At 42.7% G+C, this 25,214-nt stretch overlaps 1 long non-coding RNA gene and 1 pseudogene across 1 annotated transcript; both read right to left on the bottom strand.

The window, feature by feature from the left end:
* LOC104014600 (tyrosine-protein kinase transmembrane receptor ROR2-like) lies at window positions 1-20,981 on the bottom strand (annotated as a pseudogene).
* A 616-nt stretch (window positions 20,982-21,597) lies between these two features.
* LOC148054141 (uncharacterized) lies at window positions 21,598-22,689 on the bottom strand. Its single transcript, XR_015707628.1, has 2 exons — window positions 22,643-22,689; window positions 21,598-22,410 (listed from the first exon to the last, which is right to left on the bottom strand). It is a non-coding gene; the product is annotated as an uncharacterized LOC148054141 (long non-coding RNA).
* Window positions 22,690-25,214: the final 2,525 nt, after the last annotated feature.

The raw sequence follows: 25,214 nt of genomic DNA, 5'->3' as shown, positions 1-25,214 counted from the left end.
CATGGCTGGTTCCAGAGTAGATTTTACTGTCTTGTCATCATCAGTGCTGCCAACATCTGAATGAGGGGATCTCATCACCAAGAACTCATGGAGGTCACTATGAGAACAATAACTAAAAATCATGCTTATGGGTTGTTCCTTTGTCACTATTCCCAGCAAGCAAACAATGTTTGGGTGCTGTAACCAGCATTGCCGCATGTTTGAATTCTTCCCAAAAGAACCAATTCTGGTTTGTCTTTAAGTGTCTTGATAGCAACAGCTTGTGTCTGTTCACCTGGTGTCATACCAAAAAGATACCCCTTGTAGACTTTGTCAAAACTCTCTTCTCCTAGTTCCTTCATAAACTGCACAGTCAACAGATTGATTTCTTTAAGTTTAGCCTGAAACAAAACAAACAAAAAGCTCCAGTAAAAAAGCAGTGTTTTCTAAACAACAGAAGCTTTCATTAAAGAAAAGCTCCCAGTGGTTAGATGCTCCCACAGGAAGATAAATTGGGTCAAAATGACTTTTCAGCTTTTTGTATATTCACAACAGTATATTGATTTTACAGCTAACCTTGGAATGAGTTATACCATTATCAGAAGTGTAAATTAAATTATGCTGCAAGGTGATGAATATAATTATTTTTACAAAGAAGCCACCATATTTTCAGCAAGCTAAAAGAATAATTAATTCAGAGTAAATATGTCAAATAATGACACCTATTAACTGCAACTGCACAACAGACATGCCCAGAGGTGCACTGCTGTCCTGGTTTCAGCTGGGATAGAGTTAATTTTCTTCTTAGTAGCTGTTATAGTGCTATGTTTTGGGTTTAGGATGAGAACAATGTCAATAACACACTGATGCTTTGGTTCTTGCTAAGTAGTGCTAAGCTGTTGCTAAGTAGTTGCTAAGTAGTGCTTATACTAATTCAAGGACTTTTCAGCTTCTCATGCTCTGCCAGGTGCACAAGAAGCTGGGAGGGAGCACAGCCAGGGGGGCTGACCCAGACTGGCCGAAGGGCTATTCCATACCATATGACATCATGCTCAGTATATAAGCTGGGGGAAGAAGAAGGAAGGGGGGGACATTCGGCATGATGTCGCTTGTCTTCCCAAGTAACCGTTACGCGTGATGGAGCCCTGCTTTCCTGAGGGTGGCTGAACACCTGCCTGCCGATAGGAAGTAGTGAATGAATTCCTTGCTTTGCTTTGTTTGCGTGCACAGCTTTTGCTTTGCCTATTAAACTGTTCTATTTTATTTTACTTCAATTATTAAACTGTTCTTATTTCAACCCACGAGTTTTCTCCCTTTTGCCCTTCTGATTCTCTCCCCCATCCAACCAGTGGAAGGGAGTGAGCGAGCGGCTGTGTGGTGCTTAGTTGCTGGCTGGGGTTAAACCACAACAACTGCCCATTGGAGATTATCAGAAAAGCCATGGGTACCAGCTCAGGAGACAGCAGCCTTTTGGAGGGGACTGAAATATCCCTCTCAGCAGAAGGAGGAATGAACCCTCTCTCTTTGGGTTCTATAAGAGGGAAAAGGGGGCAAAGCCAAGAGTAAAGAAATCCCCAGAGACTGCCTTCCTTCTCTGGCCCAGCAGAAGAAGCAAGGGAGTTTGTGATGGTGGATTTCATAAGTCTAGCCTGAACAACATGGGCTGGAGGAGTTCCAGGCTCAGCCACACGCAGCCAGCACAGCTTCACGGAGAGGGCACAGCAGCAGGAGGGAACCAGGCAGGCTGGAAAGAGGCCTTAACAGGTGATTTGGGAACAAGCTGTGATTTTAGTCCCCAACAGACTGAACCGGACCAATCTCCAGCACAGCCCAGACTCCAGCCATTAAACCTCCCCCTTAATGCACAAAATCAATGCAATTTGTTACAATTAGTAATTGCTCATCTTGCAGTTTCCTGAACAGATGTTGGCAATTGTTCCAAACTGAGTATTGTTTTTGAGAACTTCTGTCTTGTAAATACTATGATTAAATATTCAACATTAGATCTGAACAGGATTTTAATATGGAGATCATTTAGTTAACCCAGAAAATTATATGCAAGAGCAAAGATTGTAGACAGAAGTTAAAAGTAATTTTGTTTCACTGTCCTTTGTGACTTAGAAACCTGTTGCATTTAGGCTCAGCTCCCAGCTCAGTGGCGGTTCAGAATACCAGAACACTGAGCAGACAGATTAGAAAAGAAACCCTATCATGCATTCTGCTTGAAACAAGCAAACCAGACATGCTATTACCATGAGGAAAAATGAGCTACAAACTGAAGACTGGATTAGAAATTACATTTCTGGTCACTGAGACGAGGCAAAATGGGAATTAACAGTTAAGTGCAGATGTCAAAATATTTTGTACTGAAAGCTATTGCCTGAGGCCAGGATTTCTAGATACAGCTAGTGACAGCAAGACCTGTTTTTTACTGAAGTAGATGGCCATCACATTATGAAGATTAGGTCCCTTAAAACATGACTCAGTTTGAACACTGAAATTCTAAGACACTGAAAATCATGACACTTTGGAAAACTGTGGCCTAAGCAAATTCTGCAAGAAATACCTGTTTATGCTGACTAACGAGTGGCATTTCCATGTCCTGTCTAGGCGGTGCTATCAGCTGGCGACACTGCAGTGTAGCAGCAGATGCCTTCTGTTTATTCCTGCACATACAGACCAAGAAGGAAAGGCAGGTGATAACCAAAGGGATAGCTATGCTGGGAACCAGGATGTAGAGGATTCCCATTTTGCTGTTGTCATGTGGGCCTGTCAGGCACAGAAATATTCATTGTTTATAATAAGTATTTTTAATGCATTCAACAGTAAAAAAATAAAAAGCACTAGAATGTGATTATTAACACTAAATTTTAAATGAAAAGTAAACTCCTATAACTTGAAAACAGAAGCCATGCTTTTTTCCCCTCACACATTAATTTTCCACTAAATGTTTCAAAAAAATTTGAATGGACATAGCAGCAAGCAGTATGAAGATAAACTAAGAGTCCCACATTTAACACTGTGTTAACTGTACCAGTACATGATTTATTTCACATTATTTTTTAGGTTTCCTGCTGTAGAAACTGCAGAATATAGACCTGACTATCATTGCATTATCTTGTTCAGTGTATATAAAATAAGTGAGTAGTCTCGATCATAGTATATAATGTGCTGATCTCAATGTAATCAACTGAAGCACAACATTGTCATCTGGCCTTCTCACTCAACTTCAGACATTTCATCAGCACTTTGCCCTGTAGTTTACCTCCACTGATACTACTTCTGCCCAGAATAAAAGAAATCTCACTTCTTGCTGTCAGAGATATTACTTGTACTTAATAGAATTAAAATGCTTATGTTACTGTAAGACAAAGATGAAAAGGCTGTCAATAGATTTAATAAGACTGCTCTGGAACCTTTCTAAAATACTTTTTTCTTGATATTTAGAGACTCTAGGGAAGCATAATGACATCCAAAAGGTTTCTTGGAACTGCCTGGGATATCTTTTGCAATCAGGGGTTTTGCTATTTGTGACTACTACTTTTACTGAAACCACATCCCAGTGTTACCTTTACATCATGTTTGATTCAATGCAGAAATTTATTATATATGTCAAATCATGTTACTGTAAAAAAGTGAAGTAACTCAGAAATTTCATATCAGTTTTGAGTACTCTTAGATATCCAGGCAATCTATAGTGAAACCACTTTTATGGCTTTCATGGTACATTTGCTGCAGGAAACATGCTTTTCTTCCTAATGAGGACAGTATTAAGTTGCTTTGTGGTGTCTAAAGACTATTACCACTGTAACAACTCTAGAATGAAATCTGTATCAGTACAGGGAAGTAAATGGGACTGTATTAAGCTGTGAGAGGCTCCTTTTTATTTTTGCTAACAGTAGTGCAGTACTGATCCACAAGCAGATAATGTAGGACATTTCTGAGACAATAATCTATTTTATATCTCTGTTTCTGTGTATTTTGTAGTTTCCTTACAACCAAGCATAGTGCATAGATCCCTCTACAGGATCTGAAAATCCTTGTTGCCTGCAAGATGCCATACAGAGTGAAAGCAATATACTGTTGAATAATGCTAGCAAACCAAACACATACAGGTGATGATAAATACATCAAGGCATGACATTTAACAAGTTAGAAACCAAACCACAACAGTACCACTAATTATTATCTCTGCTTGAGCCTTCAATAAGTAATTAAAAAAGTAGCACAATATTTCAGTTACAAGCTCTGGTCTCAAGAAAATATTAAATGAGTGCCACACTACAGCAAGTGAAACATTTGAAAGTATAACCTAAGTGAATCATACTTGTAATGATATGACATATTTAAAACTACACAGGATTTAGGACAGTAGTAGGGGAAAAAAGAAAGAGAGTACATACTACAAGAAGGTATGGCACACAGTTCCATGTGTATGTTTTTATTCTTTGTAAAACACCAGGGCCCATCCATCTGGCCTCCGGGATTTCAGCAATATGCGTGTCCTCCGCCTAGCTCTGGAAACTGTGTGCTTGTCAGATCATGGTTGTGGGGCTTCTGAGAGTCCCAGAGTTGACAAGTGTGGCCAGATTTGGTAACACTGACTGTCCCTCTATAATCTGCTCCAGAACCATTGTAGCATTGATGATCTATAACAAAAGATTTGACAAGAAATTACAAATAACAAAGCAATCAAGAGCAAACAAAACCAAAACAGTTAAAGTGCATATACCACAGATGCATAAAATAAACTGTTAAGATTTATGTACTTAAATTTAGGTACTTCAGGATTTAAATAAATGTTGTGTTTTTTGAAACTTCAGCTCTGTGGCATTCTGTACTCTTTGACACTTGGATATTTCTGAATTTTGCCCTTGAGTGTCTCAGCCCTATGACTATACATAAAATTATTTGGTACTTCTGAATGTGAATTGGTGCTAAGTAGCATGTATGTGGTGGGCTAACCTTGGCTAAGGGCCAAACTCCCACCCAGCTGCTCGCTCACTCGCCCTCCTCAGCAGGACAGGGGAAGAAAACAGAATAAGAAAGATCAAGGGTCAAGATACAGACAGGGACATTCCTTGCCAATTACTGTCGTGGGCAAAACAGACTTGACTTAGGGAAAATTAATTTAATTTATTGCCAATTAAAATAGATTTTGCTTATGAGAAACAAAAACAAAAATTAAAACAACGCCTTTCCTTCCCTCTTTCCCATGCTCAACTTTACTCCATCACTCCTGACTCCTCCACCCCTCCCCAAGTGGTGCAGGGGGGGAGAGGAGGATGATGGTCAGTACATAGCAGTTTCTCTCTGCCGCTCCTTCCCTCTCACACTTTTCCCCTGCTCCAGCACGGGCTCTCCCCACGGGCTGCAGTCTTTCATGAAAAACTCTGCTCCAGCATGGGTTCTTCATGGGCTGCAGCTCCTGTCAGGAAAATCTGCTCCATCATGGGCACTGCACAGGCCACAATTCTTTCATGAAGTATCCATCTGCTCCAGTGTGAGGTCCTCCATGGGCTGCAGTGGATATCTGCTCCAGCGTGATCTCTTCCACAGGGTGCAGGGAATACCTGCTCCAGCACCATGGAGTACCTCCTCTTCTTCCTTCTTTGATCTTGGTGTTCCCTCTGCTGTTTCTCATTCTTTTTCCCTCCTCTGCCTGCCCAGCATTTTCTGCCCTTTCTTAAATATTTCTTCATAGAGGCAACACCATCTTTTCTGATTGGCTCAGCTTTGTAGACGACACCAAACTGGGAGGAGCGGCTGATACGCCAGAGGGTCATGATGCCATCCAGAGGGACCTGGACAAGCTGGAGAAATAGGCTGACAGGAACCTCATGCAGTTCAACAAGAGGAAGTGCAAAGTCTTGCACCTGGGGAGGAACAACCCCAGGCATCAATATATGCTGGGGGCCAACCGGCTGGAAAGCAGCTTAGCAGAAAAGGCCCTGGGGGTCCTAGTGGACACCAGGTTGAACATGAGCCAGCAATGTACCCTTGCTGCAAAGAAGGCTAACGGTATCCTGGGCTGCATTAGGAGGAATGTTGCCAGCAGGTCGAGGGAGGTGATCCTTCCCCTCTACTCAGCACTGGTAAGGCCACACCTGGAGTCCTGTGTCCAGTTCTGGGCTCTCCAGTACAAGAGAGACATGGACATGCTGGAGAGAGTCCAGCAAAGGGCCACAAGGATGATGAAAGGGCTGGAGCATCTCTCCTATGAGGAAAGGCTTAGAGAACTGGGACTGTTTAGCCTAGAGAAGACAAGGCTCAGGAGGAATCTCATCAATGTATATAAATACCTGAAGGGAGGGCGCAAAGAAGATGGAGCCAGGCTCTTTTCAGTGATGCCCAGTGACAGGACAAGAGGCAATGGGCACACAGCGAAACACAGGAGGTTCCATCTGAACATAGGAAACAGGTTTTTTTACTGTGAGGGTGACTGAGCACTGGAATAGGTTGCCCAGGGAGGTTGTAGAGTCTCCCTCCTTAGAGATATTGAAAAACCATCTAGATGATACAGTCCCGAGCAACTGTCTCTAGGTGTCTGTGCTTGAGCAGGGGGGGTTGGATAAGATGACCTCCAGAGGTGCCTTCCAACCTCAACCATTCTGTGATTCTGTGATTTGGCCAGTGGTGGGGCTGTTGCAGAGCCGTCTGGAACTGTCTCTGTCTGGCACTGGGCAGCCCTTGACCTCTTCTTACAGAGGCCACCCCTGCAGCCCCCTGCCGCTACCAAAACCTTGCCACATACACCCAATACAGACTTTTAGATAGAAGATAACATAAGTTTAACTAAATTAGAGACAAGTATTTCACTTCAGGAGAAATTTTCTGATGTCAGCAGTGCAAACTTTCTGTCACTTTTTATTTCTCACAGTCGTCTTATTTTCTTACGCTGCTCACTTCTTACAGAAATTAGTGTTGCATTTTCTAATGCCTTTTGCCATTTTTTTCATATTTTTTCTTTTAGAAAAAAAGGGATTCAGGCTTTTCTTCTCTTTATATACACTACTCTCTTGTATCTGCTGAACTCTGTCTTTATTCTGCCTTAGTTTTGCTGCTATCCTCTCTTCATATCCTTTTGAATGCTTGCCTCCCATATGCCTCACCTGAACTGAATCATGCAGGAAAATGCCTGTTTGCAACATTACCTTTTTCAGTTTTCTGAGTCTTTCTTGTCAACCCTCAGGAATCCAACTTTCTCAAAACCATTTTCCATTTCCTAAAAAATCAAGTGTACTTAAATTGCAGCTGTTCCACTAGAGGGAGTACCACTGGCTCTGAGAATCACAGACAACTATGCTTTCAAATCTTTTTGCCAGGTTTTTCATTATTGTTTTTATTCTCCTTCCTTTTGGTTGCTAATTCTTCCCTGGTTGATTTGGCTCTGTCATCACTTTCTCACTTAATTCTGCTTCTCAGCTACAGTGGATTATTTCCTTACTAGCACAGAACTAGTCTTCCATGCCCTCTGTTATGCCATGACCCCTACTCCTAACTGTGGGTTCAGATAATGGATATTCAGAATAATCTTAACACACTTTGAATCTTAAACATCTTTAGTCTCTTGCAGCTTCCACATCAAACAGTGTATGGGGGTGATGATGAATTGCTAGGAAATGGAGTAGGCAGAAAAGTGTCAGCACATAACAACTGACAGCTGAATAACCCTTCTACTCCTAGATGCAAATGTAAATCCACAGAAGGAAGATTAATGTTTAACCCATTCCGTGTGTCAAAGGACAATTACATGCCAAGTCTGATTTACAGCATTAGTATTCTTGTGGGATTCCATACAGAAAGAATGAATATTAAATATCCTAAAATGTGTAATTTCTTAAAAGCCAATACTTGTGAAGTTTCGGCAGCCTATTTGAGGTTTATTGACATAAATGCATAAATACGACTCACAAATAGTTGCATGGGGGGACTCATCCAGACAGGTAAGGAATACAGAAGATAGGTCAGTGAACCGTGTTCTCACTGGTCAAGGAACTTGAGTCAGAGCTCAGGGACAGGTGTGTGGAAAGGGAAGCCTATAGAACACTGCCACCGCTAGCAAATCAGAGTCAAACCTGTTGTGTGAACACAGAATTTCATAGTCCAGGGTGTTTGATATAACACTTTTCAGTGCTAAACAGAATTTTTTAAGTTTCTTCACTACCCTATCTATATCTTACAACAGTGAAAGATTATGGTCAGTATTAACATTTTAAAAAGTAGTAATGTTCAGAGCAGCAGTACTTTCTACACAAAAAGAATCACTGATAAAATATTATCTCTCAGTCCCAACCTGACTAGGCGCATAGCCACTGCTGTTATCAAAATGTTCCCAGGCACAGCAGAGTGTGATGATAAGAAGTACAGCAAGCAGCAAAAGCCAAAAGAAGCCACTAACAAACCCTAGACTCTAATATACAGCAAAGCAAGCAAGCCCCATGGCAAGCACAGAAGCCTGCCAATTAACAGCTAAACAGCTATAACAGCTATAAATTCAGTCTAGCACAGTCCAATCAAATCTATCTTTATCTCGAACCCCTCAAGCCCTTTGAGCCCCACTTTGGGCACCAAAAAGGACTGTCGTGGGTTGACCCTGGCCAACAACTGAGCATCCACACGGCCGCTCACTCACTTCCCCCACAGTGGGATGGAGAAGAGAATCGGAAGGGCAAAAGCAAGAAAACTCGTTTCTGGTACATTTTAAAGAAAGGACAAATGTGCATGTGCATCATGTATTTGAAGATGAATCATGCTTTAAATGTAAGAACATTCCCACACTGGAAAATATTAATTGTGAGTGAAGCTTGCTAGACTGTACATCCTGCCAATGCACACTGTAAGAAGAAAAGAAATGGGCAGTTCAAGAGATTCAGCAGTCCATTTACAATCAACAAATCAGTTCTTTTCCTCATGTCCAGCTATCTCCTTTTTACCATCTATTTCTTGCTGCCACCTGCTCTATGAGAAACTCCTGTCTCTTCCTAAACACCACATGTGCAGCAGCCCCAGCTCCAGCCTTGTATGTGGTTTATACCTTTTCTTATATTAATACAGGAATGTAACTGTTCATCAATTTTGTAGTGAATACTGCATCAGTGTTCACAAGTAAGCATGATATCAAACCTCAAATGACAGCTGTGATGTGTCCTTGTCCCTAAGAATAACAGGTGAAAAATAAACCTGACGAGTAAAGCAGTGACTGTTGCTTATCTGAAATGCCGTATTAACTTTTGTGAAGGTGTTTGTTACAGAATTTAGATGTGTGAAGGGTGCATTATTTACACTCATGTCTTCATTTTGATGGGAGACACAAAAGCAAGCAGGGCTGTGTGGTAATAGTGTAGCACTGAAATAAGGCATGCAGATGGGCAGAAATGTAGGGAGCCTGTGATTACTAGGGTTCCAGAGGGCAGGCAGGAATGAGGACAGCAAAGTATCAGCAGAGATACCTTGTGAAACTGGGGCAGTCACCAAAATCTAAACATCTGGGTGCAGAAATACAAAGCTTTTCTTCATATAAAGTCTCTTCCCACAAAAACCTTGCATATTCTTTCTAAGATCCTTGGTCTCCAAAGAATGCCAGAAATGGCACAGAAAACCAATTAACCACTTGTGCTTTATAAGTTCCTTTCTCAAAGCTTGCCTGCTCCTGCAAATTTATGTTAAACCCTGGAATTTACTCCTCTATTTCCAAGCCTCTTTCCAGATTTTCTCAGTTATGAGGGCCATGAGCCATATATCAGTGGGAAAGCATAGAGCTGCTGAAAACTTTTTTAACTAGGGGGGAAATGTTGAAGGTTTTAAGATCTTATATAATTTTATCAAAGTGAGAAAGCAAATGCACAAGCACAAATATGTGGACAAATGGCACTTAGGAGTCTTGAAGACTGGCATCTTTTAAGTAAAGCATCTGAATGAAATATGTGGGAAATGGCACTTTCAAGAAGGGAAAAATTAAAGAGGGGTTTATTTTTTCAGTCAAACAGATATTAAACAGCCCAGCAAAGACACTGATAATCACACATATCCACAGGAATTACATATATACACAGGTCAGGGGTCAGGTCCATGAAGTCTTTATTGTTGGCCTTCCTGTTTTTTAAGTCACATTTCAAGTTGTTCTCCACAAGTGTCCTTTTTCAATAGAAGACTGAGATTCCCACATAATGACATGACTAGGACCAAATAGCACCACAAATGGCAGAGATGAAGGGAATGTATATCACACATCAGCACAGCAGGGAAATGAAAATCCATAATGAAAATTCCCCGTAGATATTGTCTGTAACCTTTTAATATATGTTCTTAGTGTTGGAAGGCAGCTGTCACTTTTACCCATTCACAGCCTCCCCTGAATATGGTATGCCTTTGAGTACAAAGATATCCCACCAAAAATTATACTTAAAAACTACAGAGTAAATATAAGCAAAATGTAAGAAAAAGTTATATATCAGATTTTTTTTTTTCTATCTAGCTATCTCAGTCTCAAAAATATCCTGGCATTTGGGCAGAGAACACCCAGTTTTGCAATACTCATGTTTTACATTTAAGAAGATTTGTAAACCAAGTATGCTGTGAAATCCTCAATGATTATTTAGCATAAAGCATTTTGTATGTCTTTCAGATGTATATATCTTAAAAATGCTATATAATTCTATATCATCATTGCTGTCTAGACAGTCACTCTGCAACTCTATGTGGTGGTACACTGAATTTTCCTAATAAAGAATGGTTTCATCAGAAATTCTCCGCAACTCCAGGATAGAGAGTTCCAGCCCCCAACCTCAATAATCTAACCAATCAAAATCAGTGATATTAGGGAACCAGCAGTCAGATTATAATGTTCATGTTGTATATTCCAGAAATAAATATAACTTGAACAGTAAACATTTTCTAGAACACATCACTGTTTAATTCTTTTAAACTTTTTTCTAAAAGGGCATTGTGAATCTAATTCATGGAGTTATAAATTTAGTCATTTCAGGTAGGTGACCATTTACAAATTGCTGAAAAACATCCAAACAGGACACAGATGATGTCATAGGGGAAAAAATATTAATAGTATGATTTCATTAATGATTAAATGGTAAAAGAGTTTGGCATTACAACAGAGGGCAGGAGAAAGGAGTGAGGGGAATGAGTCTTAACAGCACAGGGAAAACCCAGAATCTGGGTTTTGATAACCTGATCTGGATTTCCAGCTTGACATTGAGTCTTTAAAGTAACATCTTCAAGAGGACAGAGTTAACAAATGAAGTCAAACTTTTTTGGCAACTAGTTGTGTTTAAATTACAGATTCAATTAGTTAGCTATATCTGGCCAGATGTGAATAAGCTCCTGCTGGACTGCATTAATTGGCCATGTAAACAATTTGCTTTATTTCACAAATTCATATGCTTGTCCTAATTGTGTCCATCAGAATCACAGATGATCAGTGATCATTCTGATGAGGTCCAGTAAAAAAAAAAAATCTATGTTGATGTACAGCCCATTAAAAGTCATTAAGGTTCTGGATGTATATTTGCAAGTATGCACAGAAATGATGAACAGAGAAAGAATCGGCAGAGGTAAAGTGCAGGAAGGTCAACTCTTGTTTTATATAAATCAATGTGAAATCCAAATTCTGCTGGGGATTATGCAGTAGGGGAGGAAACTCAAGGGAAAAAAAACACCGTATATATTTCAAGAGAACTAAAACACAATTGTTTTTCATTACGTCAGAATGCACTTCTATTTGAATCAATCTTCTATTTGAATCAATCATGCAAAAAGCTCCAGTATAAATTACAAGTTGTAATTGTAATTGTAAATTGCAGTCACTTAAGGAGGTGGAAAGTGCTTTTATACGTGATAGCAGATATTTACCCTCTTTGCTGCAATTTTTTCTAACTGTAGAAGAAAGAACCTGGATCACCTATTCTAAATCTTAATATAAGGATATCTTAGACATTAACTGATGAAAGTGGAAAGGATAATGATAGCACTGTTTATACTTGAATTGGATATTTCTACAAATGCTAATTTTCCTACTACAAAGGTATACAATCTTACCAGTAATTTGGTTTTCAATTTCCCCTTGCATCTGGAGGGAGTCCACATAAATAGACCTGTTTCCAATGATTCAAGCACATGCAAATCCCCTGTATGGCTGACAGAACCCATCTTCATGGTAAACTTCTCTGCAAAAGCAGATGTCTAGCTGTCCCCAATGAATTTTTAGTAATTATATCCTTATAAAAGGAGAAAAGCTCAAAGGGCTGTAAAACTGAAATTGTTCAGTTCCCCAGGTGCAGCTTTCTCCTCCAATTCTCTTTACACTACTTTAGAAGTATTAATAAGGTACCCTGTAAACAGATAATTTGAGAAAGAAATAAACCAAAAACTGAGATTAATTTAAAAATCATATGCTAATAGCAGTGGGATTTGACAGATGAATCTATTAAAAAGCTGTTAGATTGAGACAGCAACATTCATCATGTTACATGCCCCCATGCATTTTTGGCATCTAGATGCACCCAGCATAATTAGGCAAACAGTTGGTTCTCTCCTCCCACCTCTTTCTCCCATTCTTCATTTCCTGTACTGAACAGCAGAAGAGAACTTGCCAAAATTCAACTAAAATATGGAATAATTTTGAACTATGAGATAGATAAACAGAATGAAAAGTAATCAAGGGTTTACCATCTTTTCTTCCTCTACTTGGTCAAAGTCAATGCCAAATGCCTTTTCCAACATATATTTTAATTAATTTTTCAATTCAATGAGCTATTGGAACAAATTCTGCTCTCCTTATATCAGCATAAATATTTTGGCATAAAAGGACTAGCCTAAAGGCTCGGTGGTTCAACACATCATCCCCAAAGCACTGGTAAATAATACAGAGATGGTATGTAGGTCACAACTTTCTGAGCACTGAAAACTGCCTTCTTAGTGAGAGCACTCTCAAATTTAATATTCAGCATGCCATGTTTTTCCTCTGGCAAAGCACAGCCTCTGCACTACGATTCGCTACTGTGCGATGGATTGAAAAAAATAAAAATATAATCTGGAAAACTGCCACAGAATTGGGAATGAGGGAGTGAATTTGAGCCTCAGAAGAAGGGGAGTGTTGAGGGGGAAGGTGTTTTCAGGTTTTGTCTCTGTTTCTTGCCTTCCTACTCTATTTTTAATTGACAATGAATTAAATTAATCTTCCCTAATTCGAGCCTGTTTTGCCTGTGACGGTAATTGGTAAGTGATCTCCTTGTCTTTATCTAGACCCATGAGCTTTACCATCTTATTTTCTCCCCCTGTCCTGTTGAGGAGTGGCTGGGTCTGCCCACCACACAAGTAAAGGTGGGAGGAGGCCTACATGGATGAGCAAGGAGCTCCTGACTGAACTCTGACATAAAAAGGAAGTGTAAAAGAAGTGGAAGCAGCAGCAGGTGACCCAGGAGGGGTATAGAATTCCTGTCTAAACTTGCTGGGATGGGGTTACGAAAGCCGAGGCCCACCTGGTGTTGAATCTGGCAAGAGATGTGAAGGGCAACAAGGAAGGATTCCACAAGTACATAAACAGAAAAGGAAGACTGGAGAGAGCAGTGGATGCCATTTACCTCAACTTTAGTAAGGCTTTTGACACTGTCTCCCATAACATCCTCATAGACAAGCTGATGAAGTATGGGTTAGATAAGTGGACAGTGAGGTGGAATGAAAACTGGCTGAATGGCCAGGCCCAGAGGGTGGCAATCAGTGGTGCAAAGTCCAGTTGGAGGCAAGTCGCTAGTGGTGTATCCCAGGGGTCAATACTGGGGCCAATACTGTTCAACATCTTAATTAATGAACGCTGGGATAGAGTGTACCCTTGGCAAGTTCGCAGACGATACAAAACTGGGAGGAGTGGTTGATACACCAGATGGTTGTGCTGCCACTCAGAGGGACCTGGACAAGCTGGAGAAATGGGTTGAGAGGAATCTCATGAATTCAACAAGGGGAAATTGTCACGAATGAGGAGTTAAAAGATGAGGGCTTAAAGAATGAGGGCTTAAAGAATGAGGGCTTAAAGAATTACCATGAAAGATATTTGGAAAAAGTGATTTTAATAGAAATTTATAAAAGTATGATTTAACAAAGTTCAATGGCAAGGTTCACTCTATTACTTATTGAATGAATGGAATATATATAAAGAGAAAAAAAAATCGAGGTAGAAGTGAATTAGAATGATTTATACAGAGACAGAAAATACAAGGGGGTAAAAGAGGCCCTCCTGTTGAGTCAAAAGGTTCAGAATGGACCCCCTTGCATTCTAAACTCCTTCTCAGAGAGGAGCCTAGGTACAGCTGGATCCAGACTTCACCTTAGACTTTATCAATGGTTTAGGTCTAAGGATTATATATGTCTAGCAGCAGTTTAAGGTTTATTCACAGTTAAAGAGAGAATCACAGGACTTTTAAAGAATCATAGAATCGTTTAGGTTGGAAAAGACCCTTAAGATCATCAAGTCCAACTGTTAACCTAGTGCTGCCAAGTCCACCACTAAACCATGTCCCTAAGCACTACATCTACGCGTCTTTTAAATACCTCCAGGGATGGAGACTCAACCACTTCCCTGGGCAGCCTGTTCCAGTGCCTGACCACCCTTTCAGTGAAAAAGTTTTTCCTAATATCTAATCTAAACCTCCCCTGGTGCAACTTGAGGCCATTTCCTCTCATCCTGACACTTGTTACTAGGGAGAAGAGACCGACCCCCACCTCGCTACAACCTCCTTTCAGGTAGTTGTAGAGAGCAATAAGGTCTCCCCTCAGCCTCCTCTTCTCCAAACTAAACCACCCCAGTTCCCTCAGCTGCTCCTCATAAGACTTGTGCTCTAGACCCTTCACCAACTTCGTTGCCCTTCTTTGGACACGCTCCAGCACCTCAATGTCCTTCTTGTAGTGAGGGGCCCAAAACTGAACACAGTACTCGAGGTGTGCTCTCACCAGTGCCAAGTACAAGGGGACAATCACTTCCCTAGTCCTGCTGGCCACACTATTCCTGATACAAGCCAGGATGCCATTGGCCTTCTCGACCACCTGGGCACACTGCTGGCTCATGTTCAGGCGGCTGTCAACCAAGACCCCCAGGTCCTTTTCTGCCAGGCAGCTTTCCAGCCACTCTTCCCCAAGCCTGTAGAGTTGCATGGGGTTGTTGTGACCTGAGTGCAGGACCTGGCACTTAGCCTTGTTGAACCTCATACAATTGGCTTCAGCCCATCAATCCAGCCTGTCCAGATCCCTCTGTAGGGCCTTCCTACACTCCAGCAGATCAACACTCCTGCCCAGCTTGGTGTCATCTGCAAACTTACTTACTGAGGGTGCACTCGATCCCCTTGTCCGGATCATTGATAAAGATATGAAACAGAACTGGCCCCAGTACTGAGCACTGGGGAACACCACTTGTGACTGGCCGCCAACTGGATTTAACTCCATTCACCACCACTCTTTGGGCCTGGCCATCCAGCCAGTTTTTACCCAGCAGAGTACAGTTGTCCAAGCCTTGAGCAGCCAGTTTCTCCAGGAGAATGCTGTGGGAAACCGTGTCAAAGGCCTTACTAAAGTCCAGGTAGACAACATCCACAGCCTTTCCCTCATCCACTAAGTGGGTCACCTTGTCATAGAAGGAGACCAGGTTAGTGAAACAGGACCTCCCTTTCATAAACCCATGCTGGCTGGGCCTGAAAGTTGTCCCGCACTTGCTGCATAATGGCACTCAAGATGACCTGCTCCATAAACTTCCAAGGTGGCAGTTCTACTGCCCCCCCTCCTTACTTCTCCAAGAATCAGAAAATCTATCATTTCATGATCACTCACCAGCTGTGTCAGGGAGTTATCTATCTTCCACACACTCCAGGAACCTCCTAGACTGTTTCCTCTCCGCTGTATTGTATTTCCAGCAGGCATCTGGTAAATTCAAGTCCCCCACGAGAACAAGGGCTAGCGATTGTGAGACTTCTCCCAGCTGCTTATAGAATACTTCGTCCGCCTCTTCATCCTGGTTGGGTGGTCTATAACAGACTCCCACCATGAATTCTGCTTGTTGGCCTTCCCCCTGATTCTTACCCATGAACACTCAACCCTATCGTCACCATCGTTAAGTTCTAGACAATCAAAACATTCCCTAACGGCCAAGGCTACCCCACCACCTCTCCTTCCTTGCCTATCCCTTCTGAAGGGTTTATAGCCATCCATTGCAGCACTCCAGTTCTGCGAGTCATCCCACCATGTTTCCGTGGTGGCAACTATGTCATAGTTTTCCTGCTGCACAACGGCTTCCAGCTCCTCCTGTTTGTTGCCCATGCTGCGTGCGTTAGTGTAGATGCACTTCAGTTGGGCTATTTCTCCTGCCACCTTTTCTGGGGGAGAAGCCCTAATTCCTACGTGACCATTCTCAGGCGCGTCCGTGGTTTCTAACACAGCCATAGCCCTTGTGTCTTTGCTGCCGCATGGATCTCCATCCCCTGCCTCCACTGAGATGGCAGACCGAAGGACCTCGCTAGCACACTGTCCATCAAATGTTGCTGTGCCGCCCCCAGGCTTATCTCTAGCAAGCCTGGTTTTACCCCTTTCCCCCTTCCAATCTAGTTTAAAGCTCTTTCAATGAGCCCTGCTAACTCCTGTGCTAGGATCCTTTTCCCCCTTTGAGACAGGTGTACCCTGTCTGTCGCCCGCAGGCCTGGTGTTGCATAGACCGACCTGTGATCAAAAAACTCAAAATCTTGCCAGAGACACTAGGCTTGAAGCCAGGTATTGATCTGCTGGCTCTTCCTGCGTCTTCCCTCATCATTCCCTGCAACTGGAAGGATAGAGGAGAACACTACTTAATCAGTTGTGCCAAGGCCCTGAAGTCTCTCTTGATTGCCCTTGGACTTCTAGTTGCAACTTCCTCACTGCCTACCTGAAAAACCAATAATGCATAGTAGTCTGAGGGCCGTACCAGGGTAGGAAGCTTTCTCTTCACATCTTCAACCCAGGCCCCAGGGAGGCAGCAGACTTCCCTAAGAAGTGGGTGTGGTCTGCATATCGGGCCTTCTGTTCCCCTCAGGAGAGAGTCTCCTATGACAATGACCCATCTTTTTTTCTTTGTGGAAGCTGTTTTGATGCAGGGCGTAGGCTGACTTAACCTCAGCGACACCTCCGAGCTGGATGTACCATCGTCCCCATCATCGTTTGGTTCCACTTGCAGAGCTTCATACCTGTTTTGTAAGGGCACCTGGGAAGGTGGGGCAGTCACAGAGGACACACGCCTACTGCACTGGGCAGGAACTTGTCGCCATTGCCCCCTGCCCCTTAAGTCACTATGTTCAGCCAGGCGGAGAGAGGATAGGGAATCTTCTGTGTCATGGGTCCTGTCTGCCTGCTGGGCCTGTCCCAGGGAAGGTAGGGTGCAATTCCAGTAATCTCTCTCTCTCTCTCTCGCTCTCCCTGATACTCCTCAGCCTACTCACCTCCTCCTGGAGCTCTGTCACTAAGCAGAGGAGCTCCTCTACCTGGGCGCACTTCCCACAGGTGTGCTCACTGCTGTCCTCCAATACTGGCATAAGAGTAGGGCACACCTTGCAGCCTGACACCTGGGTGGCAGCGTGTTCCTGCCAGGGCTCTGTCTGGGAAGCTGCGTCAGTCGTGGTGGGTGCAGAGCTTAGCGAGGCCATGGCTTTCTGCTGGGTGGAGACCATTGCTCCCTGGTCAATCTTCAGCACCCTTCCTGCATGCCCTTCTGCACGAATTTAGCCAATTAATCATCGGTTAATTTTGAATTTACAAAGTGATTAAATAGGATTTACTATAATGTTTGATTCAATTCAGACACACACACACAATATGCATATAAATGTACCTGTTAAAAATTCCCCTTGAGCTAAGTGAAATACTCACTTCAAATGATTGTCTTATTGGTTGAGCCTCAAGGAGTGAGGAGGCCCCCAGAGTTCAGCCCAGGTTCTGTCGCCAGGCCTCTGAACTTTGCAAACTTAAGAGTTCTCAAACTCTGAGAAGCGTCCCACTCAGTGGGAGATACTGGGTTCAGCCCACTATGGTCCAGGAGAGCTCAAAGGATCTCACTTAGTACCACTGTTTATAGAGTTGCGAGATGATTGACTTTAGGCATCAGTAAATTTCCATTCTGGCCGCAATCCGGGTTGGTAATTACTGGAGTTCTCAAAAATTCCAGTAATTCTGGTACCGATCCTCCCATACCAATCTGCCCGAGTTACGATCCACAGTGATATATGTTCCAAGGCTGTCAGGGGATGACTGATTATTCCTGCTCTCATTCCTCACCTTGGCCAGGCAACCGGAGTTCCTGGTACAGTCAGTGATACTCCCACCTTAGCCATGCAAGAGTTCCTGGTACGGTCAAGGGAGTTTAACTGCCAAACTTGTTGCACAAAGGCCAAGTCTTGATGGGAATTCCTGAGATCGTAAAGCAGTCCAGGAGAGGGGGGGAAATGCAACACCACAGAAATGCAAGTCCTGCATGTAGGGAGGACCAATCCCAGACACCAGTATATGCTGAGAGCTCACCGGCTGGAAAGCAGCTCTGCAGAGAAGGACCCTGACGGACACCAAGCTGAACATGAGCCAGTAATGTGCCCTTGCTGCAAAGAAAGCCAACAGTATCCTGGGCTACATTAGGATGAGTGTTGCCAGCAGGTCGAGGGAGGTGATCCTTCCTCTCTACTCAGCACTGGTGAGCCACATCTGGAGTACTGTGTCCAGTTCTGGGCTTTTCAGAGACATGTGGGTCTGTGTATGAAGCATTGGAAGAACCAGGTACCTCCAAATGGGAATAAAGCACAGTATGTCTGACTAGGAAACAGCAATGATTTGAATCCAGGTCTCCCATATTCCTAGTCATAGGGAGATGAGATACTCTATGGTGGGCTTCTCCCCACCCTCTGGTTAAAGTTGTTCCATGTTTTCAATAAATAATGGCATAGTACTTAGGCAAGTGGAAGAGTGTCACCAGAAGGTCCAGAGTGGCTCACCTGAGAATGCCTCACCCTATATATTTGCCTGGGAGGTGGCAGAACCTGCTCAAATTAGGTGGAAAAGTGATTTCTAACAGCCATGAGTTCTCCAGTCAGCCATTAAAAGAAAAAAGAGTGAACCTCCCCCTCCTCTCTGCCAGTTTAGAGATGCTGGGTGCTCACACTGGATTGGGGCCTACAGGTAAAAACCCAGTGGGTGGCGCTGGGATTTAAGCATGAGACAGATGCTCAGTGCTATGAAGTTGGGTCTATGCATACCCCAGGACAGAAATACAGCACACTCCTAGCAGGTACCTACAGAAGTCAGGCATCACCAGTATTTGACATAATCACATTTGGTTTTAGGAACCTCAAGTGACATTTAGATGCCTAAATTCCCCTTATGACCCAAGAGCTTCCTCCCTACAGTGCAGGACACACAATGCCCTCTGCTCAGATGCCTCCCAGGCCCTGTGGATGGTCTGCAAAAGCTAGAAGCTTTGGGTTAGAGAGTTTGAAATAAATGTTATTCAGAATTAATGATTTCGTTTGCATATAAGCATTGCCACATAACATCAACTGTATCTGAGGTATTTTAATAGTACTATAAGGTAAATATCTCATTTAAAAGTATATAGAAAGAATTCTAGGAGTACTGCATGCAATGCAAAAATATACTAAACACAGCTACCCCCCCCCCCATTAAGCATTAATTCATTTTCACATGTGACAAAGAACACTAAACAAAAGACTACAAAAGAAAATACCTAGAAAGCAAAGAGGTTTTCTTAATGGAAAATCTGAAATGCTGAAAGAATACATCTGGGCATAATATAAGATATATCTATGTAACACATTCTGTTGTATGCAACTGTCGCAACTGTACGGTCTGGAGGGCATATGAAATAAAAAAAAAAAAAAAGTCCCAGTAAATACAAGGTAACTGTGGAAACTCTATTCTATACTAAAATCATCTTGTGAAGCACATAAGAATAAGTCTAATGAGAGCTTTCAGGATACATTTAGTGTCCCTGAAAATGTAGTGAGAGCAGACCTAGTGGCTTTACTTGAAAATGGAGAATATTTATGCTTTATGTGAAGAAAGGGAATACAATAACATATGATAGAACAAAGTTCAATACAGAAAGTGCACAGAAGCATGTGAAGGCTTAAAAATCTTTAGCTCTTAGACATGAGGACTCATGAAATGAATTTTGAAAGTAGAGTTGAGAGGTAGCAAATGTGTATTTGCTAGTAAGATACCTCATTTCTGACTGCATCCCACAAACTTAAGTTGAAAATTCAAGAGAAAACTGTTGTAAGTTAAAACTATTTTCCTGATGATAGAAGAGATGCAAGACTGTGCATCAGCTATAAAAAAGGAACTCTGTCACTCTGAGAATTCAGAAATTGAGTAACAATTCATTAAATAAAACAAAATTTGAATTTTTTTGACACGTGGCACACATTAAGAGCCTATGTTACAATGTAATAAGTAACTCATGCTCTTCATTTTCTAATTAATTCATTGTGTTGGTATTTAAAACAAGGGAGGCCAACACAAATATGATATAGATTCAGATAAAAATATAAGAAGTTCCAGAGCTTCCTTGTAATAATGATGATTAACTTCTGAATGACCAGCAATGAAGATTATGTAAGTAGAAATCCGCCTTGACACAGGAACAATCTGGATTTGGGAGAATCAAACAACTTGCAGTAAATAAAGCAGTAGTTAGGAAAAGCAATTAAGAGTGTGGGTTTTGCACCTATTCAAGAAAGCATTGAAAGCTATACTCAAGTATTTTCATGAGAGGGAGATTAGAGATTCAGTAGAAAAGAATATGACAAAACATCTGGTGTCTCAATTGCACATATGCAAAATGAAAATTTAACTGTTCAAAAGAGATTTTTTTACATTTAAGAAAAACCGGAAATCTTACCTATTTTCTGAATACCAGCTACTGTAGTCCACTTTCTGGTTTTGAACTCAAATATCAAGATGAAATTCCCTAAGGATCGAGTTAGATGGTTGGATTGAATACATAAGGCAAATCACACTAATATGTGGGGAGAGTGTTATAAAGGGCTGCAGCAAAAATTCAGGAATTTCTGTCTATAATGCACATATATATTCCTGGTGTGTTGATACTCCATTTCAAACTGGGAACTGTTATAATCTGGCAGTAATATAGGTATAACTTTTATCCAAGTGACAGGTGTCATACCGCCAGCATCCGGCAGAACTACTGCCCCATTGCAGGCAGCCACATATATCATTTGCCCCAGAAGTCACTCTCCTCTTCCAGTGGTCTGCTGTGATTGGCTGGCAGGATCAGCCACCCTTTCCAGTTTACCCAGAAGTACATCAGACCAGGAAGTCCCTTCCCCTACATATACGGGGGCCACCATTTCACTACAGCTACCATTTTCTGGCAGGGAGATGCCATTTTGTGGCACAGAGCTGCCATTTTGCTAAACGTTGCAGTGGGTTGATATAGGCTTGCTGCCAGGTGCCCAGCAAGCCACTCTATCACTCCCCCTCCTCAACAGGACAGGGGGAGAAAAATACAACAAAAAGTGCATAGGTCAAGATAAGGACAGGGAGATCAGTTACCAAAACAGACTTGACTTAGGGAAATTAATTTAATTTATTGCCAATCAAATCAGAGTAGGATAATGAGAAATAAAAACAAATCTTAAAACACCTTTCCCCCACCTCTCCCTTCTTCCCGGGCTCAACTTCACTCCTGAATTCTCTACCTCCTCCCCCCGAGCGGCACAGGGGGATGGGGAATGGGGACTGCAGTCAGTTCATCACACGTTGTCTCTGCCGCTCCTTCCTCCTCACGCTCTTCCCCTGCTCCAGCATGGGGTCCCTCCCACGGGAGACAGTCCTCCACGAACTTCAACGTGAGTCCTTTCCACGGAGTGCAATTCTTCAGGAAAAGACTGCTCCAGTGTGGGTCACCCACAGGGTTGCAAGTCCTGCCAGCAAACCTGCTCCAGCATGGGCTCCTCTCCATGGGGCCACAGGTCCTGCCAGGAGCCTGCTCCAGTGCGGGCTCTCCACAGGGTCACAGACTCCTTTGGGCACATCCACCTGCTCCAGCGTGGGATCCTCCATGGGTTGCAGTGCGGATATCTGTTCCGACATGGTCCTCCATGGGCTGCAGGGGGACAACCTGCTTCACCATGGTCTTCACCACAGGCTGCAGGGGAATCTCTGCTCCAGCGCCTGGAGCACCTCCTCCCCCTCTTTCTTCACTGACCTTGGTGTCTGCAGAGTTGTTTCTCTCACATATTCTCACTCCTCTCTTCTGGCTGCTGTTGCACAGCAGTTTTTCCTCCCGAAAATATGTTAACACAGAGGCACTACCACTGTTGCTGATTGGCTCAGCTTTGGCCAGCGACAGGTCCATCTTGGAGCTGGCTGGCACCGGCTCTATGGGACATGGGGGAAGCTTCTGGCATCTTCTCACAGAAGCCACCTCTGTAGCCCTCCCACTACCAAAGCCTTGCCACGCAAACCCAATACACACACACACACACACACACACACACAGAGCTGGTCAGGATTTTCCAGGTCCTGATAGCTGATCACCTTGTGCTCTTGCCCTTAGAGATGATACACAGACGCTCCAACATTCAGAGCTGGCCCTTAGAGATCCACTCACCCCTCCTGGCTCCCAGGACACTTCACCTATTTGCAGCTAGTCCAGCTTGATCTTTGCTAGCAATCACACACTGACTCGAACACCCACATTTGCTCTAGTTGCTGGCACCACAGACAGGCACTCTGACTCACAGTCTGATTCCAGTTGCTGCACTCACACCCCCATACATGCACATGCACACAGAATAGAGAGCCCTCACTCAGGAAAGAGAAAGGAATTTAATAAGATAGGACAGACTTTGCTGATCAGGCACAGGACATAGCCAGACCAGTGTACTGAACACCTGTCACGGATGAGTGGTTAGGCCACTCAAAGAATCACCGTCAAAGATATTTGCAAATAGTGATTTTAATAGAATTCTATAAAAGTGTGATTTAACAAAGTTCGATGGCAAGGTTCACTCTATTACTTATTAAATGAATGGAATATATATAAAGGAGAAAAGGAAAAAAAGAAAATAGCTAGCAGCAGTTTAAGGTTTGTTTGCAGCAAGGAGAAAATCACAAGAATTTAGCAATAACTAATCATTGATTAATTTGGCATCTACAAAGTGATTAAATGAGGTTTACTACAATATTTGAATTGATTCACATACACACCCCTAAATACTCATTATATGCACAGATGAAGGTACCTATTGAAATATGCGCAGTTAAAGGCACCTATAAAAATTCCCCCCAGGTTTAGTGAAATACTCGCTGTAAATGACTGTCTCAACGGGCAAGGGTCGAACCTTGAGGAGCAAAGAGCACTGGAGATCAGCCCAGGTCCTGTTGCCAGGCCTCCGTATGCAAGCTTAAGAGTTCACAGCTCTGAGAGGCGTCCCACTCAGAGGGAGATTCTGGTGCAGCCCACTGTGGTCCAGGAGAGCTCAAAGGGTCTCACTTGGTACTGCTGTTTATAGGGTCATGAGATGATTGACTTTAGGCATCAGTAAATTTCCATTTTACTTTCACAGCCCATGTTGGAAATTACTAAAGTTCTCAAAAATTCCAGTGATGCTAGTACAGATCCTCCCGAGTTACAGCCCAGATAAGATAGGCCCCAAGGCTGTTAAATTTCTGGGACCAGCCATGCCACTTCATGTGGAGCTGTTCCTTTCTTTCCTTTTCACAGTGATGATCTTCCCAATTTTGTAGATTCTGCCCTCATCAGGATTCACTTTTGGAAGTTCTTCAGGGTAAAATGTCCCCTCGATTTTTTTTCGTAACCATAGTTTATGTGGTGGGTTAGCCTTGGCCAGCTGTCAGACCCTCACCCAGACACTCTCTCACTCACCTCCTCAACAGGACAAGGGGAGAAAATATGATGAAAAGCTTGTAGGTAGAGATAAGGACAGGGAGATCACTCACCAGTTACTGTCACAGGCAAAACAGACTTGACTTGGGTAAAATTAATTTAATTTATTGCCAATTAAATTTTGATTATGAGAAACAAAAACAAAAATTAAAACACCACCTTCTGCCCACCCCTTTTTCCTAGGCTCAACTTCACTCCTACAGTCCTGACTCCAATGCTGCGCAGGGGGGATGGGGGATGAAGGTGTTACTGTCAGTACATAACAGTTCCATCCATGGGCTGCAGTCATTTCAGGAAAAATCTGTTCCAGCATGAGTTCTTCATGGGCCGCACTTCCTTCAGGAAATGTCCACCTGCTCTGGCATGGTCTCTTCCATGGGATATAAGGGAATATCTGCTCTGGCACCTGGAGCATCTCCTCCCCCTCTGTCTTCTCTGACTTTCGTGTTCACACTGCTGTTTTTCACTCTTCCTCTGCTTGTCTGGCATTTTTGCCCTTTCTTAAATATGTTTTCACAGAGGCACCACCAACTTTGATGATTGGCTCAGCTTTGGCCTTTGGTGGGGTTGTCACAGAGCCAGCTGGAACCAGCTGTGTCCAGAATAAGGCAGCCCCTGACCTATTCTCAGAGAGGCCACCCCTGCAGCCCCTCACGGCTACTAAAACCTTGCCACGTACACCCAATACAGTCTAATAAGCTGTACACAGGTATCTGTCCCTTTCTCACAATTTCTGCTATTATGAAAATTTCATCTATGAATGTCTGCTCATAAGCGTTCTCAAATCTCTCTTTTGTTCTAGACACCCTGACACGGTCTCCCTTTTTGAGCAGAGGTGAAGATTCAATTTTAAACACATCTCCATTTACAGTTTTCCAAACCCTCGCAGAGTTTAAAGGGTTCACATCCACAGACCTGGCTCTGATAGTTCTGTGGAAGCTATGGTTATAGCTCTTTATAAACTCTGACAACACATCACTGCAGCAAAAAGTGTTGTTTGCTGTAAAATATCTCATCTTGGTTTTGAGTGTCCTGTTTAAACACTCTATGACAGAGGCTTTTACTTCATCATTAGAAACAAAATGGTGAACATTACGGTGCTTTAACTGGTTTAAAAATTCTTTTCCCTGGTCAGTCTGTAATTTCTGAGGCTTGCACACCCTGCTAAAAATTGTTTTAAAAGCCCCAGCTATTTCAGAACCTGTTTTGCCTTTTAGCGCAATGGTCCAGGCATGCTTGGATAATATGTCTATCACTTTTAAAATGTACTTAA

Source organism: Nipponia nippon, unplaced genomic scaffold (genome assembly GCF_047370975.1).
Source record: "Nipponia nippon isolate SJK-2023a ecotype South Korea unplaced genomic scaffold, ASM4737097v1 scaffold_33, whole genome shotgun sequence".
NCBI lineage: Eukaryota > Metazoa > Chordata > Aves > Pelecaniformes > Threskiornithidae > Nipponia > Nipponia nippon.
Note: the sequence above shows the minus strand (reverse complement) of the source record. Positions and strands in the feature narration are given on the sequence as shown.